Source organism: Zonotrichia leucophrys, chromosome 2 (genome assembly GCF_028769735.1).
Source record: "Zonotrichia leucophrys gambelii isolate GWCS_2022_RI chromosome 2, RI_Zleu_2.0, whole genome shotgun sequence".
NCBI classification, from domain to species: domain Eukaryota; kingdom Metazoa; phylum Chordata; class Aves; order Passeriformes; family Passerellidae; genus Zonotrichia; species Zonotrichia leucophrys.
Genome location: NC_088171.1, coordinates 22772828 through 22794662, shown reverse-complemented (window position 1 = coordinate 22794662; position 21835 = coordinate 22772828). Strand labels below are relative to the sequence as shown.

General features: G+C 38.2%; 1 long non-coding RNA gene across 1 annotated transcript; it reads left to right on the top strand.

Annotated features, from left to right (window-relative positions):
* Positions 1 to 6728: 6728 nt before the first annotated feature.
* Positions 6729 to 10952, top strand: LOC135443051 (uncharacterized). The gene is made up of 3 exons (XR_010438784.1): positions 6729 to 7138; positions 7244 to 7325; positions 9563 to 10952. It is a non-coding gene; the product is annotated as an uncharacterized LOC135443051 (long non-coding RNA).
* The last annotated feature ends 10883 nt before the right edge of the window (positions 10953 to 21835 follow it).

The following is a 21835-nucleotide window of genomic DNA, read 5'->3' as shown; positions in this document are numbered from 1 at the left end:
GATCCAATTTTTTTTCTATATATAGAGAGAAAGAAACCCATAGATACCCAGAATAACACCTGTGTGCAGCAGAACTTGGTATCAAAATAGATTAAGCTGCTGATATCATGCCTAAAGAAAGGGAAAAATTGATGATATGTGAGGTACTTCCCTGTCTTTTAAAAGTCTAAATACAAAGTATTATATGCGTTATGTAGGTCTGCAGCTTCAATTGTCGTAGATCATACTTTATAAAAGGCCTTTAGACCCAATACAGGAATTTGAATGACAGAAACAGCATAAATATATTATTCCACAGGGGACAAGTAAAGCTTAATATATTCAAACTATTATAAAATTGCTGGAACTAATAATACAGAAACAGTGGAAGAAAGATTTCTTTTCATCAGTTTGAAGCTAATGATGTCCATGAGTCATACCAGTTGTACTGAGCCCTGTCAGTCCAGTAGTTATAAAGTTTTTACTGACTCAAAAGATAACTGAGAAGGGTTGGTAACACCCATGGTGTCATTACTTGAATAGTATCTTTCCCAGTAAGAATTCGGAGGTCACCCTCAGAAAATCTCTAGTTTTGCATTACATATATGCATATTTTATTTTCCATACTGTTAATTGAATGATAAAATGCTATAGTCTATTTTCTTTTAACAAGCCCCACCTCTGGGATTAAGCTGGCATTAACTGTCAACTCTAAACCCATGAGCATCTTTCACTTCTGTGCCTACTGTCACGATATGATACAGTCCAGCAGTGCTGACTTGGGGCTGGACAATGACAAGATATATCAGCACCTACCAGAATGTGATTTGGAGGACTGGAGCTGGTCTGGGCTCAGGGGAATTCAGGCTCAGATATAAATTCTGACATGCACATACAATGCTGAAAAGGGGGTACATGAATTGATTTTGACCACATATTTCACCTGTCAATACATTCTTCTATGTAAGCTAATTAGATTCTTTTTTTTTTTTTTTTTCTGTGATTAAAGCACTGAACTTAGAAACAGCAAATACAGATTAAGGTCCAGACTGTGGTAGAGGACATTTGAAAAAATTAATTGAAAGGTGAAGGCAAAAGGTTCTTAAAGAGCCATTGTTAAACTAGAGCCAGGGATAGTCATTAAAGAATCTTCCTCTTTGCCCAAATATAAATTAGTTATTAGGAAGGAAGTTTAGTGGCAGCCAAAGTAGAAAGCATTAAAAAAGTAATGAATTTACAAGTTTACATTTGATGTGAAGAGCAATAGGTTCCACTGCAGGCTTACCTTAATACATGAGCATGCACAGTTCCTCCCAGCCTCTGCTGTTGCAAGGGTGGTGGGTTTGGATTAATGAACAGAAAGTCGTTTGTTGCAATCATTAATATAGTTGTCTTATTTTGATGGCTTGATGAATAGAATTTACATCAAAGCTGGGAACATCTCAACCTTTTTACACAGATGCATAAAAATTGATGGCATTTTATATGTGACACCATCTGCTTTTCATAGGTTTTGTCTTTTCTGGATGTTTTTGTTTTAATTTATTCTCCATGGGGAATTAATTTCTTTAATGTTGAGCTTGTTAATAAGAAGAAAAAATATCTCTGTATATATAATACAAATAAATCATACCATCAATTGTATAATATAGTTATGCGCATGGATTTTGTTTCTGTTGAGAATGTAAATACAAATCTGAAATAGCCTGATTTTCAGAAGCACCTAACACCCAAATGCCACTGTCTACTGAGGAAATTTTGGTCAGCTCCAAGGATCATTTCCTTCCTAGTAATAATCTGTGGGGAGATTATTGTTGTTATTGACATCATTCACCTTCTCTTTCAGCTCGGAGTACACTTCCAACCTCACAGTCAATTTCTCTCTCATATTTCTGCCCACAGCAGCAGGCATTATTGCCTGATGGGAACATTGTAACCAAACTACACCAATGTCCTCCAAACCTTGAACCTGTGCCCAGGCTGTGAGTCTGGTGCCTCCACTAATTAACTATTCTAAATTTAGCTGTCAGCTTTAATTAGGAAATCCATTGTCTCCAAATATGTGACCTGATAAAAGGAGACATGAGAAATGTCTAGGATCAGGACAGCATGGAGCACCAGCTATGGGGTTTCCATGAGTTTCCAACAGCACAGTAAGACAGGCTGAGCTGTTATCAGATGCTGCTCCTGTTTCGCTCTAGGACAATGTACCTTTATTACATTCATTCAAAAGGATGGTAACATCTTGGAAACAGAATTTTCAATATAAATATATTGATATTATATATATTTTCAATAGAAATATAACTTAAAACATAACACACTGAAATTTCATACATGGCTACTGCTGGGGAGATACAATGAAATTACAACATTGAAACACAACACGTCCATGTTGTCATCTTATTGCAGGGGTTCCACACCGTTGTCTCCTTATCACAAAAGTTTCGTACCCTCTTGGTGTTTCACGTGGGCAACTCCTCAGAGCACTGACTCTTTCTTCTTCACAAAGCAACCAACAGACCCCAATTCTTCTTGCCCAGCCACCCCACTCTTTTATAGCACTCTTCTTCTCATTGCTTACAGCTGTGGCCTGTTAAAGTCAGGCCTATTCCTAATCTTGGCTAATTGGCCCAGCTGCAACTCCTAAGGGATAAGATTACTTTCTACACTACCTTTTATTTTTTCTTATATTCTATCTCCCTACAGGTACACCCAAAAGTACATGATATATGAGGTAATTCTGCAGTGTCCCAGTATTAAAAAAATGATTGATTGTGAAGATCTGATCCACATTGAGACATTTCTCAACTGATCAGCTGGTCATTTATCTAAATGTGGGATTTCTAGGTAGAATTATTAGATGTTTTCTATATACTGGGAAGAAAATATTATGCCAAATTCTGTTTCTCAACTGCAAAACAAATTTTCCATGAAGCTCTGCAATAATTAGGCTTACACTACTAGTTGACATATAATCTTAAATAAATTTATTTGGCAGTCAAAACCGTGGAAGTGTTTCAGTGAGGAACTTAAGTCTATAAATAGTGAAATGTAATTGCAATAATAGGAAAATAATTTTAATTTAAGCATAAAATAGTATATGTAGAGGGAAGTTAATTGGTTTTGATATGTCAATAGGCATCAGGGTAAAATGTGATCTTTCCCCTTACAGAGAAAGCTCTAAGTGAGAGCTCATTGCCAATGATCTCTAACACACAAGACGGATGTACCAGCTCACAGCCTAAGCACCCTCTATGCTCACAAACAAGCATTTTGGAGACAACCCCTCTCTGAGCTCCATCCCAGCCCTTTCCTCTCCATGTTCTCTTTCCATTCATTTCTGTTGCACCCCAGTTATTGAGGACTTCAGCAGCAGAAGCCAGTAATGCTTGAACATGTTTTTCTCTCTCATAACATGCTCCTCTTGTCCTGTTCTTATTATAGAGTAACTTACAAATGTTTGAGACAGTAGAAAGTAATTAATGTATTTACTGGTTCAGAGTGCGAGGTCAGCTGTCTGGTAGGATCTTCCTCAAATTACTTTGCATGTACCATGTGGTTTGCTGGTAGTCAGTAGTTTTCATCACCTACTTCCCATTATTGCTCATAAATATCTCCTTACCTGGGATAACTGCAACCTCTTTTGAACTGACCCATACACTCTTATCTACTTGTATATAAAACAGTTTGTAGTATAGTCTACTAGTTGACACATCTTAGATTCAAGCTGTGTTTGATTCTGATAAATGCAATTAATTTTTTCCATGGATACTCCTTTATCTTCATCAATACATTCACATAATGGATTCCCACTGAAATCATTCTTCCCAGTGTATTTACAACGGCTTCTCTCTATTCTCCATCTCTTTATGATGCCAGTAGCAATTAGATTTTCTTTCTCAAGGAAAATAAAAGTGTAGCTGATTTTCTCACACTTTTGCAGGGAGTTTTCTTCCTTACTTTCCGCCAAAGTCATTTCACTCAAGTACACCAGAAATACAGTTGTCATTCCTTGAGTTCAGAGGTGAAAAGAACAATTAAACTGCAATTGTATGCTCACCTTGTTGCTGAGCAAGAATCTTCTTATCTGGGACAATGGCTATTAAGAAAACAGTTTCTAGTGTTTAGTCACTGGGAGTTTTGACTTGGTGGCAATAAGAGTGAAAGGAAAAAATAATAAGACAGCAACTGATGTAACACCTTTGCAACTTCCCCCTCATCTGGAATTTACACAAGTGTTCCTGTAATTTATCTTCGTTACTCTAACCTACTTACAACATGCTTCATATATTTAGACTTTTAGTCTACATGGCATTTTATATGATCTGTTTATCAAGCTTGCATTGAGGTTTAAGAGCTCAATGTTAACTCAAAAATCTAAAGTGTATATTGTCTACAAGACAAGAGAAAGGATATTACTGAAAGTGCCTATCTGTGTGTCTCCATATAGGTACTACTTATTGCAAAAAGAGCTACAACGCAGGAGAAAAACAACCAGGCTAATAGGATATCTGTGGTGGTTTTTTTTTTTTTTTTTGCACAAGGATATTAACTGAATTTTTTTATTTCATTGAAGGGCACTTCAACAGCCAAAATTATATTTAACTTCTAGAATGAGAGTTGAGCGTGATAAGTATTTTATTTTTAGTGTCTGCAGACCAAACATCAATCACTCTCTCCATGTTTGAAAGAAGATGAAAGAGCAAACAATAGAGCAGAAGGATTCTGAGGCTAAAACCTCTCAGATGTTTGTGAATATACAAGTCTGTAAATATTGATGATTTTGGCAACAAAAAACATTCCTATCAATTTAGCTCCTGGAAGCAGGGAAATTAAGCCAGATTTCACAAGCCTTTCAGCATTAATTGAATAATGAGATCAATTAGCAATTACACTAAATTATTAAGTGAGTCTTATACATACCACCACATTATCTCATATATTCCTCCTTGCAGGCAACACTTGCTAGGGTAATCAAGCCCCAAGTATGAGCAGAGACAGAAGTGACTGTTCTTAACATGTAAGAAACCACAGAAATTGGATTTTGAGGGCAGGAAATTCATGAAACTAAAATGAGTTTCTTCCAGTAAAAGTTCATGATTTGCCTTACAAATCCTAGAGCTACTAGAGGAGTGAAAGCTTTGCTGTGCTCCCTGCATGACTGGCTGTAGTAGTCCGAATAATAGCAGCTTTACTCACTCAAAGTTCATGTTGGAAAGACTGGTGCTTTTGTCTGGATATGTTTTATGGACACAGATTTAGAATTTGGATTTATGTGCAGCCCTGAGACACGTGTGTCTTGCAAAGGACGTTGGTTCCCCCCTCAGTTTCATGAGTGCACTTCACAGAGATCCGTGGGAGGTGTAGGGCTGCCAGCTCTGTGGGGCTCTCACTTTGGCTGGAGGCTTTCTGGTCTCTCCACAAGGAAAATTCTCCAATATGCCTTGCTTGCCTGTCTTTTTTTCTTCCTATGAAGCACAATCAAGCAGAATTATTTTCATACCGAAGTACCCCTTCTCTCTCTGCCTGGCATAGACCAAACTTCCCCTGCAGTCTTTCCTTTTCCTCAGGCAATGAGTTCTTCTGCTCTGTGCTTGGGGTTGCAGCTTTTATACTTTATTTTTCCTGGCAATTGGGAAAGGAGAAAATGAGAAGAGAATATTTTGCTTGCTTGGACTTATGAATCCAGTTGGTAATACATTGAGGGAGGGAAAAAGATCTGAAGTCCATGGATAAAGAAGGAAAAACAGCCATCAGCTAAGGCAGATGGAAAGAGCACTAGCAAAACATTTGTGGTGATTTTGGACCCAACATCCTAATTCATGCTTATGTGGAAGATTTTAAATAGTGAGAGAGATTTCAAAGATTGCAGAACAATGAACATATTATAGAGGAGGAAGAGGCCCTGGAGGGAAGCTGGGGTTAAATCATAACAAGGAATTTTTAGGCATAAACAGCAGGAGATGCTCTACTAAGGTCTTGTCTAGGAAGGAGTTTGGCCACTGCTGTAGCTTGTAACCAATATAAATTCTCCTGTGCAAATAGTGTGCTGTGCAGTTTGTTCTCTAGGTTGCACCAGGCTACTGTGAATTCAGCCAATTTCCAACCTAGAGAGGTTGGAAAGATTCATCCTAGGAGAGGATCACACTTGTGCCAATCACAAAGCATATGCTTTTGTCCAAAAATCTTGTGAGATGGGCAATCGTGACAAAGTGCTGAGAGCAGAATTAGCCTCCAAGAACAGAATTAATCAAATGCCTTAGTAAATAAATTTGCTGGACAACTACTGTTGTAAACAATATAGCAAGGGCTCTTTGAATTGGCATTAAACCCACACTAATTCTTTAAACTAGTCAAATTTAATTGCATATTGTACTTCATCATGAAAATAACTGTGTTTTCTTAATATGTACTGGGGAAGAGAGGGAGAAAATTCCTTCAGAACTTTCAATAAAGCATCACAGATGAGAACCAATGACATCTTGGAAATTATTTCAGTGCATGCAGATAAGACTGGGAACTTAATGTGCTCTGTAACCACCAGCCAAAATAAACCATTAGAAGTGCAAGCCATGTTACATGCCCCAGGAATCTGTAAGAAATCTATTGGCAGAAAAATATTCCCACTCAAGTTCTTGTTATTAATTTCCATGTTTCATTAAATCCATTAAAATTCTGCTGCCGGTAAGTGTTTCCCTATTTCTCTAATATGCACTCCATAAATTGTGACAGAAAACCACAGATTTGGAGTAACTCCACCTCTGCACTTGTGCAACACGTTGCACCTGGCCCTGCACCTCATTTGCACAGAATGAAAGCTGGAAGCAGTGGAATAGCACAAAGCTTATAGTAGCAGCATACTGAATACTTACATTCAGTTTACAGATGTAGCAGCCTGCAGCTCTGCTTTTTAATTTTTATCTCCAACACGTGATGGACACAGAATTTTTCATTTATATCTTCACTGAAGAGGAAAAATACTAGAATTATGACCTCTTTTGATTCAATTCACAAACAGTATTGATTTTCTAATGGAATCTGAAGTGAGCCTGTTGATTGACCTCAAGGGGGAACAAAAGTTGTCACAATGCTGAAGAAGAAAGCAAAGAAAATTGTAACCTTACTCTGAAAGAGGTATTGATATATTGCAGCAGAGGTAAGAGCTCAAGGGCATATTCAGATTTCTGACAAAATTGCCATACTCTTATTGCCTTATTTTTTTTTTTAACTTCATGGATCATCCTTCCTCACTTGGTACAAGTTATCTTGAAGAGGCAGCAGATTCCAATTGCTCAGAAGGCACTCGGCAGAATGAATTTCCCTACATTTTCTTAGCTGGAAATGTAAGTATTCATGTTTTTTAGGCAATGTATAAGTTACTTTATGTGACAATGATCATAACAAATAACATTTATGAGTTTTTGTACATCACTAGAAAGGTCTCATGGAAAGCGGGGATATTCTGAAAATATCCTCTTAGAATCAAGTTTTCTATTCTTTTAATTATTTGTAGATATTAAAACTGGCTTGAATAGAAATCTTCCCTCATTTTTTATAATGATTCACAAGAAAAAGAAGCTTCATTACTATTTCTGTTTCTATTTCCTGGAAAAAAAATCTGAATTCAAAAATACCACCTCTACAAAACCAAAAAAAAAAAAAACCAAAAAAAAAGAAAGAAATACAAGAACTTATCTGCCAAATAAAGATAATTTTAAAATCAAAATAAATGTGTTTATCCTCCAAACTTTAAAGAATCTGCTAAAAAGCAATATATTGAGACCACTCAAAAAAAGCACTCAAATATCCATCAGAAAATAATTTTATGAGAAACTAACTGGTCTAATGAGGTTTTCTCTGTGAAAATTTTTTCAATGGTAACATTGCATTATCACTGGTCAGTGCAGCATCACTGAGGGAGCTGCAGACGTGGGACTGTGCATAGAAAGAGGAATTGTACACACAAAGGACCTGCACACTGAGCAGGCAGACAGCATGTGTGGGTGTTAGCTTCTCAATAAAACTTTCAGGGCTTTCATTTTAGGCAGCAGCAACCCATTTGAATCCAAGTACACATTGCAGATACTCCCTATGGCCTGTTCCCTCCCTGAAGGACTCTTCCCTGCCCTCAGAAGCTTTCAGGACCCCTCCTCCCAGGAGAGCTGGTCTGGAAAGGCTCTGAGGAGCTGTATGTGCTGCATGTTTATTTGTGTAGTGCACATATGGTTGTAATCACAGGCATCCATCAGCTGTGAGTCCCAGGGCTCTGATTTAAAGAATTTGTGCTGAAAAGAGACACAACGAAATCACTGTATGACAAGAAGGAGACAAAGGGAAAGTGTTAAGAGCAGGAATTATCTTTCCTAATTTTCATGATTTATAAGTTAGTCTAAGCCATCCCTGAAACATTTACATCTTAGTCCAAGCTATTTATTTAGGCTCCCTCTACAGTCAATGAAGAGATGGAGACATCTCCACAGGATATTCATCCTCTCCCTTTCCTCTCGAGTGACTCAAGGTGGGATGATTTATGTGGAAGTGTGCTGCATGAAGGAATGCTGCAGAACCATGGCTAGCTCCCTAAGGAAACAGCTGAAGTCTCATACTAAGCAAATCAAACTTTTTTCCCAGGCTACTTGTTTACTTACAGAACTGTGAATTTGTCTCTCTTCTGTGTAAGCAAAAAGTCCTTGAGCAATGTCTGAGTGTGCAACCTCCACCTACCTCAGTCTCTCTGCACACTAAAGGAACAACGGAACACAATTGTTCCTTTAGAACAAAATCTCTGATTCTGACTACTGACCAATGTATTTTTTGCAATGTCTTGAAATCAGTACACCAATTCTTTTTTTTTCTTGTTTTTTTTCTGATTACTTTCTGAGACAAAGCAAAGCAAGCTTCTATGCATTTGATTGCCTCAGGGAATAGTTCAAACTATGTTTTATTTAATGGCAAAACCAATCAAAGGCCTTTTCACTTTCACCTAGTCTGGCTAACCATTCCTATCCTTGTGCAGATTCTTCTGCCTCCTTTCCTTGATGATGCTGTTGTTTGTGCAGCATCAGAGAGAAAATAGAGGTTTTTTTCTATAATTCAATGAACATGGATACAGTCCAACACTCAGGTGGTGGCACTGACATAACAGAATGACTTGGGAGAATTTTTCAGAAATCAGGGAACTAAAGAAGGAAACATTTCCATTGGCTTTGTTGCTGGTGAAAAGCTAAGCTTATCCTATCTATTGATATGCACTTACAATCCTTATGACCTGTTACCCTGCACAGTAGGTCCTTCTAGGTGGGAAAGGATCTTTATATCTAAGGTTCCCAGAGATGGTATGTCTAGTTGAAGGGTGCCTAGAGACACAGAGTACACACAAACACCTAGAAAAAGTGATGAAGTCACTTTCTCCCACTAAAAATGAGTTAATTATTTTCAAAAGATAGCTTTAACACAGAGATTTGTTGCAGGCAAGTTTATTTTACTCAATTATAACTAATTTCATACCATATCAGATATCATTCATCTTCATGCAACCAGCTGACATAAACACCCCGATGTGTGATGGTTCTCTTGACAGAAATACAATCAGAGGCTCACACTTGATCTGAATCCCGTCTGTCTTGCCAGAAGATCTGAGAGCACTAATAAACACAGGACTTCAGAACTGCTGTTTGACCTCAGAGTGCTTTCAGAGCAATGAAAAATGAACTCCCAGATGACTCTACAGAGAGTAAAATTATCCAGCCTGTTCTGATCCCCTCCATCAGGCCAGCTGTAGCCACATTCACTTTGCTAGAAACCTCTGTATTGGCTAGCAGTAGTTTCATTATTTTTCTGAATGATCAGTTGGACAGCAGCCATAGAAAAAACAAAAAAGAACCTGACTTTTATATAGAGAAAAATCTCTGCAAGGTTACAAGTTGTTTGTTTTTTAACAGCTATAAACTTCTGTTATTTAACCTTTAAGGTTTCTGGTAATGCTTCTCCTCCTGCAGCAAACCCTTAAACTAGTTCTCCCCAGCAAGCTGCAGGGACCATTTTGGAAGCTGAGGTATTCCTTAAAGGGGAGAAATATAGGTAAGGAGAGAACTTCCATCATAACACCCATTTGCACTTCTTTAGTGCCTGGTATCAAAAATTCCCATTAGACTGGCAGTGCACAATATATTCTGGCTGCTCTCCCTTTTGCCCTTGACGTGCCTCTCATATGTTGTGAGCCAGAGGGGCTGATGAAGAGATAGCAACATCAGTTTTATGCCAGCTGCAGATTTCTCCATCCTAGGTCAATCCTCTGCTGCACATTAAAGGCTACTTCAAGGTCCCTTTATGTTCCTCAGGTGGGTGGACTTGAGCACAGGCTTGAATGTGACCCTCAGAGAGCAGTGCATTATCTGAGTTCTGTGATTTGTGTCGGCTTTAACGGTTGTTGTTTGGCTAAAATCCTGCCGGCAGCTTGAAAGTTCAGCTTGAATTTTGCCTTCGTCTCCCTCTTTGATCATGACTGTGTCTAAAGTCTAATTCAACAAATCTTATTTGCCCTCTTCCTCTGACACTTGTTTAACTCCAGCGGTTTAACTCTGAAGCTTAGACCACAGTGTTCTAACGAAGGGAAAGAGGATGATGAAAAGACTGTGGTAGATTGCAGATGAGGAGATTATAGAACTAATTAAATCTGAAACATTTTAGGTGTTGTTGCTGCAACTGGTAAAGATGACTAATATTAGCAGGCAGCACTTAGGAGATCTGTAGTTTTAATTGTAAATAGTCTGACACTTTATTAAAAGTCACTCCATAAATCTTTTTTTTCCCCCATAATTAATTGTTCTCTCCTATCTCACTTATCTGGTAAGCTGTCTGCAATGCATACAAGGAAAATACAAAAGTCTTTTATCTGTCAGCAAAAGGAATGTGTATCCTTGTAGCACAGTGCAATTGAAAGGGTAAATAAAACTTTCATGTGGTAGAACAAATTCTAGTGTTTTCATATGCTTTCAATTATGTTATTATTTTTGGTTTTAACAATGACTGCAGTATATTGCACCAAGAATGCCTCTGCTGCTTCCTAAAGCAGCTGGACGTACTTGATAGATTACAAACTTTCAGACTGAGGGAGCTAATCCTGAAAAATTATTTTTGCACAGCATTTTTTCTAGTGTAAAACACTAAACTACTTACTAAAGTGAGGCATTTCTGGAAGAAATTCTAAAAGACAGACTGGTAAAAACAGAGATGTAGAGATTATGAAGGCCTTGAATATACTAAAAAAAAAAAAAAAACCACAAAAAAACCCCCAAACCAAACCCAAAGAACAATCCTTGATCTTGATCTTGATCTTGATCTTGATCTTGATCTTGAGGGCTTGCATGTGGGAACAACAAGAAAGAAATCACTACAATGCTTGCAGTAAATATGAAAGGGCCCAAAAAATTCCTAAAGGGGTTGAAAATGTAGAAGACAAAAAATAAATTCCCCTAAAGAGAAATATATAATATGCTGCATTTTCACAGCCAAAATTTCAATATCCCTTCCTTCATTGTGCCTGCATACATTCTAGGTACCATTTATTGCTGAGGTCACTTTTCCCTATAAGAATTTTGAAATGTATGTCATTTGGATACTGAAATATTCAAAATTTTCCACCAAGCATGTACTTTGTCATCATCTACATCTTTTTGTGTACATAGTTCAAGGAGCAACCAGGCTGATTGGATACCTACCATTATGGGGCAAAAAGTTTTGTTTTTAAATGGAAAACAAAAATCACCTGATTTTCTGTGCCTTTCATAATTTTTAAGTGAGTTTCTGCATGAATGGTTAAAAATGTTAAAATCAATTAAATATAGAGGCAGGAGAGGGATTGTTAGCCCCATCAGTTGTATTATCAGTATTCCATATGTTGTCCTTGAAGAATTAATGACCAGCTATCAGCTCTTGTTTTGCTAAATTGTCCATATGGTGATTTTTTTCTTATTTGGAGCATCCTCTCCTCTCACAACATCCTAGAAGATGCTGTCATGTGTTTGTACTGAACAACCTTGACTGTCTGAAATACAAATAAATATTTGTACTTCATCACTTCTACAGTCTGACAGAAGATGCTTTGTTTACTTAAACATAAGGGCTGGAGAAAGAAATCCAACTCCAAAGAGCAAGAGAATGAAAGAACTTGTAGGTTCTAGCCATAAGTGATGAAGGGCTTTAAGAAAACAGCATTATCAAAGGAAAATGCTTAGAGAATAAAATAATAAAATAATTACAAAAAGTAAAGTTTGAGTTTTAGTTTCAGAAGATTGAGAAGGGTAAGGCATCATGTCACGGGAGGGAGCATGGGAATAGCTTACAGCTGTTTGATTGCCAATGCCACAGAACAACTAAAAGAGGAATGCATCAGAAGTCTAAAATTGCTTTTAGTCATTGTTATGAGTTTGTGGGGAGGTTTTTCTATTCTGTTTTGTTGGGTTTTGTGGTGTTTTGAGGGAGGATCTTGAGGGGACAAGCTTTTTAGGACTATATAAACGGTCTTAACTTTTCGTCTTTGATCAAGAAAATTTGGTTAACTTCTTTCCCATAAGCTTTTCTGCTCTTTGACAAAGCAGAATAATATATATAAAATATAACATGTATAATGTATAATAGAGTGTATGAAGTATAAGGCAAAAAAGATGTATATTATATTGTATTGTATTATGTTGAATTATATTGTTATATATTTTATATATATTGGTTTTCACAAAATTTAAGTTCATGAGCCAGCACAGTGCTCAAGCCACCCTTTGCAGAGTGTGGCAGCTTGGTTAGATATCAGTGCCTTCAGGAGCAGTGTATGTATCTCCCTTCTGGCTGCAAGAGGCACTGCAAAGGTTTGCACTGCCAGTTCTGAATTACAAAGAGAAGCTTTTGCTCATTGGTCTAAACCACAGCTCCTCTGGGAAGCTCAAGGCCTTGAAGGACAGTTCACTGGAAGAGACTAAGGGTCTGTCTGTCCTGCCTGTGACAGTGGCCATGAGTGACAGGCATTGTAAGAGCAGAAGTGCTCTCAGGTCCCAGTGACCTGTAGGGGACTTCTAAATCAGAGATGCTTTCCTGTTTCTTAAAAGCTGATGTAGGTAGTTCTTTCCACCTGATCTTTCCATTTGTTCTTTCCGTTTGTCCACTGTGTTACTATGTGGCAATCACGTACCTTCTGAACAGAGACACACAGAGATTTTCCCAGGATTTTCCTGGGGAAGGCTGTGAGAAAGAATTAAAACAATTCTTATCTTCATTTGCTGCTCCTGTTGTTGTGCACATGTGGAATGTGTTATGGAGATTGTTTACCAAAGAGGGATTTCCTAACTGGACTCTGGTGATGGTGTTTGATTCTTTGACCAGTTGGATCCACGTGTGTATTGGACTGCCTGGCAAGGGTGATGGGTTTTTCTTAGTAGTGTATAGCATAGGGTAGTATAGTTTAGTACAGCTTAATAAAGTGATTGATCTGCCTTCTGCAATCATGGAGTCAATGCACATCATTCCCCACTCAGGGGGCTCGCTGCTACTGTATTACTGCATCTCAGGGCAGGGGGATACACAGTTTAAACAGAAGCAGTGTGAAAAAAATGTCTCCTGTTAATTATTTTGAACATACCATCTCTCAATTTCATTTGATTCTGGCTTTTTTTTTCTTTTCAGATAACAAGAAACAATGAACAGCTGCTACAGCTGCTCCCTCTTCACTTACCCTTGTAACCTGTATTGTTGTGGATTCCCATCACAGCTACCTGATTAGTTTCATTGCTCAAAAAAAAAATGTTCCAAACCTTTGACCTTATTTCTCCTCTCTGAACTTTTTTTACTACCACTAAGTTCTGCTTGAGGTGAAGATGACCAATTCTAGCTCACATTTCAAGATACATTCACAGTATGGATTAATGGTTTGAGAATATTTTCCTGCTTTGTTTTCTTTTTTCCCAGTAATTGCTACAATACACAGCAGGAATTTTTATCCGCTATTGACAATTGTACTGATATTTGAAAATATCTATTATTATAACGACAAGCTCTCTTTCCTGCATGAAAATAGGTAGTTTAGGATCCATTGTCTCTGACTGCTTTTCCCCTTCATATTTATTATATAGAATGTAATCTGTCATCCTATTGCCTGCTTAGCACCATGACATTTTCCCCACCTCTTTGCAATCAGCTTTCAACTTTATTACCCTGAATAATCTCGCATCACCATTAATCTCCTTGTTCTCCATTCTTTTCAATTTCTGTTTACTCCAAAGATCCCAGTGATCTATGGCTTTCATCCATTGTGAAGCCCAAACATCCATTCCTTCTCTTTTTTTCTTGCCTGTTAACCTGTTGTTAATCTATAATATGACTCCTTTCTCTCCCACAGACAGCTTAATTTCTTTAAGAGCTCATGATACCAACTGCCCCCAGATTTATCACAGAGTAAAGGAGGATGATACTTATCTACTTTATAAAATGCCTTCGCATCTATAGATGCTAGAAATTAATATTAGCTAGGAAATCTGTATTGCCTTAGATAAAAGATATTATAAGAAATGGAACTGAAGGAGCAGGAATTTGAGAAATGCGTGGTACCATGAGGAGAGGTCGGTCTGCTATACAAAAATCAGAGTTGTACCCATCTTAGCCTGAGGCTTTTTGAGTTTTAGCAGAGTTATTGCTAGACTAATTTCACTGTGTGTAAAATGGGCTTCCAACTGTGATTGTGTCAGGGTTAAATAAATGTGGGTCTGGTAGCTTATCAAAAAGGTGCCAAAGAAAGATGAGTCTGCTAGGCTGTGAGTACAGGTCCTGACAGATTTGTGTATTAAGCCCCAAGAATCTTCAGTGGTTCAGTCATCTGACATTTCACTGAGGGATTTGATGTCTGTTGCTTCTTTATTTTGCTAGGAAGTAACCCTCTAACAGCCTGGAGATAGAACTGCCAAAAAAAAAAAAAAAAATAGCACATTTTCTCATGTAAATTTATCTCCACTTTATTTCCAAATAAATTTGAGCATTTCTTCCTCAAAATTTTCTAATTTTTTTCTTTTTTAAATAAATATTTGCACAGCTTTCCCCAGAGTAACATGTTTAGCTATGTGGTTAATCACCTCAGTACAAATTAAAAGTGGGTTAAAATGTCACTATTAGAATTTTTGCCTAACGCCATAATTAAGGTTTTGCCTTGACCACAGTTAGGATCCATGCCATCTGCTCTTCATGTCAGCTGCTAGGATTCCACTGATTCTAAGAGGACTCTTTTAGGACCTTAAAGAACAGAAAAACTTTTTATTATTTGCCTCTGAGGTGTTACACAAATGACAGTGCGAGATGGAGTGACAATGTAAACAAAAAACAATCTGACTACGGTAGCTTGCAGGACTGAAATGAGATGTAAGTAACAATTGAGTAGTGTATGGGAGATTTGGGAAAATCAAATTTTGCAGTTTGAATTATCCTTTATTATATTAGCTATAGTCAAGGAAATTGGTAAAATTGTGAATTCTATTTGGATAATGCCCTTGGTGAAGACAATCAAAAAATGCATTATGCATGAGCAAAAGAGTTTTAATACCTTGTTTTGGAATCTAAACTGTTCAAACACTTTTGCAGCTTTTGAAGTTCATGCGGTTGGTCCCTTCTAGCTAAGGGCAGGGACACCTCCTTGCTGTCACACAGGCAATCTGCAACCTCTCTCCAAAACTCCTGTCTTCTGCTTTTGTGCCATTGCTTCACAAACAAGGGTTATAAATACCACTAGCCTGGATCATTTCTCAGGTCAAAAATGAAACCTCTGAGTGCAAAGAAGTAAAAAACTCTAAGCAGTGTTTCAAACAAAACTCAAAAGACCTTCAGAAGAAGAGTGGTTCCAAGCAAGATTGATGTTCAAAGACATGAGGTAACGGGGCCGACCCGTGTAGTTCCTGGCTGCTGTAATAAATCTCCCTCTGAAGCACATGGACAGTGGAGCCAGGCACAGAGGCAGGTGTTAACATCCCTGTCCACCTCAGATGTTGTTTACATCCCCTTGCAGCTGAGAAGAGATTTGTCATTAGTACATGATGTCAACCTTTGCAAATTCGTAGAGGTATTGTTATCTTTTCTGCTCCTGACTGCAATGCTTTTCATTCACAGTCACCACACAGGTATCCATAGATCTTTCCTTGGTCTACATTGTTGAGGAATAGAGATCATAATTGTGATATAAACAAGTTCTGGTTTCTTATTCTACTTATTTATTACATTTTTTATACTTGGCTTATTTATAAATACAAATGTTTATGGCTGTATAAAATGTGTCTAAAACTTGAGCATGTTTTGCATCTTCTAAACACTTCTTTAAAAATACATTTTTTTTCAGGTAGAATCCTGACAAAGAGTATCTGGGGGTAAAACTATCAAGTGCTACATTTATTTGAATACCACCCAACTGCCCAGATTAGCTCATCTTGTCAGGAAGGAGATGTAATTAAGCACAGTGGATTGAATGTTAAATTCAATAAAATGACTCAGTAAGTTAATGAAAAATAATTTTTGTCAAGGACAGAAGTCTGTAGATTCAAAATACAGTCATTCCTCCCTATAAACATGATCTACAAGAATCTTCTCTTCAATTATTGAAAAAGGCTGAAAACAGATAAGCTAGTTAATAAAAACTGGGAAACCCTGTGAAATCTCATTATATGTTTTCCTAATCTATATAATGGATTCATCTATGTGATAATGTTATTTGTCCTTGGCAATTTCTTCATATGTAACTACTGTGCATAGAAAGCTATTTCTATGGATAATTCATGGAAAAGGTCTGAGACAAGACCAGATCATTCATTAGATCTTCATATTTCTTCAATGAGAAGAGAGAAACTACAATAACAGCTTTGCAATTGGTTACAATTCTGAGATAGAAATTTGTGCATCCAGATTAGCATAAATCATGAATCATAGAGATCTCATTATGTGATTATGCAAATATGCATTAATTGCACAATTACAAGCATCTATGGTGATGAAATATAATTAATTATATGACTTGGTTTACTTTCTGAATGTAGTGCCATTAGTTACTAGAGGCCCATAGATGTGTTTCTTTTTTTGATTCACTGACGTTTTAATATTATGGGGGAACTATGAATTAGTGTAACAGATTATAAAAGCAGATGGAATAAACTTAACTGAAGCAAATATGATTTACACAGCTTCAAACTTAACAGTTAGTGTATTTATCCAGTTATAAATGTTTTGCTCCATGATCAAGAGTTCTGTTTGGAACAAAACTTTAAAAAAACAATTATATATCTGTAAAAGACCCTCTAAGCTGTACTGACCCAAAACTAAGCAATGGAAGGTAATTTAGGGCTGCCAAAGACACAGCTTTACTGACCCACTTGGGAAGTAAGGGACAGGCATTGCCAGTTGGAGACTTGGAGAGTACAATCTAGTTTATTTTCCTTAAATGTCCAATAGTGGAGTCTCTCCTAGAGACCCAAATATATCCCACCTGCTGTGAACAACAATCTGGGGACAGATCAAGGGCTTTTTGAGGGAGTTTGTCTCTTTCTGTTGATTACAGGAAGAGCCTTGTTGTCCAACTCAAAGGCAGTGCACTCGGCAGAGGTCTTTAATAAAGATGAGTCTTTCCTGTGTATGGGATGCATGTTTGCAGGAGCACTGGGTAGGCATGACAGCTTAGACAAGTAAAAAGGAGTGGCTTGTTCTCTTCACTATAATATCTCTTAAATGTTTAGCTAAAGTCCCAAGGTGTGACACAGCGGCCTTGAAATACCCTGCTTGGTCAGTCTGCCCTGAGTTCTGGGACTAATTGCTACCTGTGCAGGACAGCTGAGGTTTTCCACAGCCATTTCCCAACTTCTTGGGCCCAGTGTATCTTGTGTGAAGCCCTTCCACATCATCTCCATAAAAGTCAGAGTTGTTGAATTTGAAAGAGACTTCTGGACATCACCTGGTCCAATTCTCTCAGCTCAAGCAGGGCTACTTAGAGCCATTTGCCCAGGACTGTATCCAGATGACTCTTGGACATCTCCAAGGCTGGAGAGTCCACAACCTCCCTGGGTAACCTGTGCCAGTGCTCAGACAGCCCACAGTGAAGAAAAGTTTCCTGATGCTCACAGGGAACACCCTGTGTTTCTGCTTGTGTTTCTGGTCCTGGCACTGGGAACTGAAAAGAGACTCTCCATCCTTTTTGCTCCTTTCAAGTGCTTCCCTGAGCCTTCTCTTCCCCAGGCTAAACAGTTCCAGGTCTCAGCCTTTTCTCATAGAAGAGATGCTCCAGTCCCTTCATCCTCTCTTTGCTGGACTCTCTCCTGCATGTCCATGTCCCCCTTGTGCTGAGCCCAGAGCTGGACACAAGAGGTGTGGCCTCACCAATGCTGAGTGAAAAGGAATTATCAACTCCCTTGACCTGCTGGCAATGCTTTGGGACAACTCTCACCTTCTGCTGCAAGGGCACATTGCTGCCTTGTCCTCAGCTTGGCTCCCACCAAGCCCTCCTGCTGCTTTCATACCAAACTCCTTTCCAGCTTTGTGGCCCCCCAGTACATGCTGTTGTCTGTTTTTTTTTCCTCCCCAGGTACAGGACTTTGCTTGCAGAAGCACAACCTTCTGGTGAGTTAGCCACTCCTCCCGCACAGTCTCTATCCTGTGTTTTACCTTTCACCAATACACAGATTTTCTGTCTGACACTGAAAATTCTTCTGACTGACAAGGAGAACAAAGTATGATACTGCCTTAACTCCATCACTGCTCTTGAGCTCAGGCTTGCTCTAGGCAAATCAGGAAATTCTAGTGAATTCTGCTAATCAACCCCAGTCCTTTGCATTTGTAATGAAAGAGCTACTGCAAAATGCAGAGGAAACCTCCTCCTCCCCACTTTAAACAATCATATTGTAAGGTTAAAGTGTAACTTTTCCTTCTAACCATAACTGACTGTTTCACAGCAGAGAATCGACAGTTTTTCAGACAGCAACTATTTCTAAAATGTAGAGAAGTTCACTTGTAGGTCTAGCAAACTTTGGATGAAAGCAGATGGAGAAAAGGTTGCCATAACCTATTCTGTCTGGCCTCTATTTTTTCACTTCAAATTTAACATGTATCTTTTTATAGATATAAAAACAAGTTCCTTTCTAAGTACTTGGAGCCCTTCAAATACTGATTACAGCACTAAACCTGAGGTGTACTTTTATATCAAAAATGTGAACATCTCAGTCCAAAACTTAATTTGATTTGCTTGTTCAGAATACAGATAATTGAAGACATTTAAGAAAATACAGTTATTAAAAATCAGATTGCTTCTTCTGATTATTTTTAAAAGGGAATAGTCTTCTAAAAGAATACACCTGTAAGAGCTCAGCTTGTGCAGAGGTGCTTCAAGTCATCCCTATTTCTTGTTTGAAAATAATATATTTCATAAAAATAGCTTATAATTGCATTCTTTTAACATTTTCCATTGGCCATAATACTTTTATGCTGAAATCATTATTAAAAAAACATTAAGACTCATAATAGACTAGTGTTAAAGCAATGCTAAGTGCCTTTGAATATGTTGATTAATAGTGTTTATCTTTCTTGGTGATGAACTTCTGGAGTTTCCTCTGAGGCCACTATTGCTTAGAAGCTGGTATCATTGAAAATTCATGGAAGGTCTCCTTCACACTGCTTCACACTTCAACACCAGAATTATTGTATATTACTGTTCATTAACACAATCTATTCTCATTAACACCATCAGTAACAGATCTCTGCCATTTCTCAACAAATACTCTCCTTTTGTGGCAGTACATGTAACTTCACACCAGCTTCTTCATTGCTCTAGAGAGATGGACAAATGCATGTTTTCCACTGAAACACACACAGAGTCACTTGGGGAAGTCTCCTCTTTGTGTCAAAATAATGGATGTATTTTCATGGAGAAGTTGTAGCTTATTAAATGTACTTCCTACAGAGATCAAAGGCTTTCACTTACTGAAAGACAGCTGTAAAACAACTTGCAGAGGTTCTGGAATAATACTAGAGACTGCCCAACTCCATGTCTCAGCTGCTAAATACTTCCCTAAGCATAACACAGCAGACCAGGCTCTCTTCTGTGCTATCTTAGGGACTGGCATCCAGGAAAACAACAGAGGGCTGGTTTTCACATAGCTGTAACGTGTAGTTAAATCTTTTATAGCCAAACATGAGAGTAGAGCAACTCCAATTAACAAAATCCAGAGGACAGATAAGCTAAACATACTGCAAGTCATTATTGCCCAACAGACATCAGAAACAGCTTCACAGAGTACCTTACTAATATATTTCTAGAACACAGTGACATTTAAATTGAAACAGGAGAGTAACATTAGTGTTTGAAAAACATTGACATTCTGTTGGTGCTATATCACATAAAAATGTTTTCTGCCTCAGATGAATTTCAGGATAGAAGGAGGATAAGGAGCCTGGTTTTCTGCCAAAGCCAAAGCCAAAGGCAGCCATCCTGCTGGGTGCCAGCCAGTCTCCAGCTGTAGCTGGGGCCATGAGCATGGCTGTACCTCTCTATCACAGCTGTGCAGGTGCTTCTGGCTCACCTGCTCCAAGTCCCCATGGAGCTGTCAGACCCATGAAACCAGGGGCTTCTAGGGCTCACCTGCCAAGCCCTGCAGTGCCAGGGTGGGCTCCAGCAGGTGAGGGCATTCCATGGGGCCAAGAGGCACCAGGGACAGACACCCACACTGCTGGGTTGGACCTGCACTCCTAAGCCTCATCTGCCAGAAGCCTGGAGCCAGCATGGGGCTGGGGGTGAGCAGCGGTCCACCTCACCTGAAAAGGCATTTTCACCAACACCTCGCTCTTTTTACTCTTGCTAAACAAGATATAGGAGTCAAGTGAGCAGTGGGGCTGTAGAGAGCAGCCAGAGGAACTGCCAGCATTTGGGAGACAATCTAACATGTAGATTTAAGATTTCTTTCTAGCACAGAGGAGCTTTGAAGCTCCTATCTATCATAGGAAAACCTCTAGATCTCTTATGCACTGAACTTAAAAACACCACGTGAGAGAAGAAAAGCAGTCCAGAACAAGTTAAAGCTTTCTTTTCTACCTGATTTTCTCAGAGAAGGCATGAACACTGCAATTCTCCTGTCTGCTGTCCTCTGACCCAGAAAAAAATGGTTAGCTTGACACAACCCAGTCATAAACCCCTAGTTTGCCAAGAGGAAGACTGAAATGTCATGTTCTGACTTTGAATTGAAAGCCAGATAAGCCAGTTGTCTTTATTCACACCATAAAGTGTTATCTTCATTAATAAAAACAGAGAAAATAAACTCTGAGGAAGAAACAAGCATTTATAACATAATCATGTAATGTGATGTGTGTATACAAACAAAAATATGTATCTATATGTGTGTATATAAATACATAAATAACAATATATTTATATACAAACTAAACATTTCTCATGCAAACTCATCTGTCAGTTCAAGAAGTAAATGAAAGTTCAGCTCTCCATTTGAAGTAAGTGCTGTAAGCCAGGTTTGGTTCACATTTTCAAGATTTATAACACTGTGATGCTTGCCAAAATTCTTAATTAGATCAGAGGAGCAGCAAAACTGTCAGATGCAATAGCAGAGAACAACGAAAGAATAAAATATTCTGGGGTTAATTGGATAAGTTCATTCAGCCAGTTTTGCCAGGCTACTTTTCGACAATGATCCACAGACAGATAATGAGGATAGGGTTTTTCTCAGCAATAATAAAACTGATTCCTCAAGTACATTTCATTTACAAGAACTCGAAATTGTTTATAACTAACATAAACCAACAATCATATCCTCCTTCCCACAGTACACATAAATTGTGAACTTCA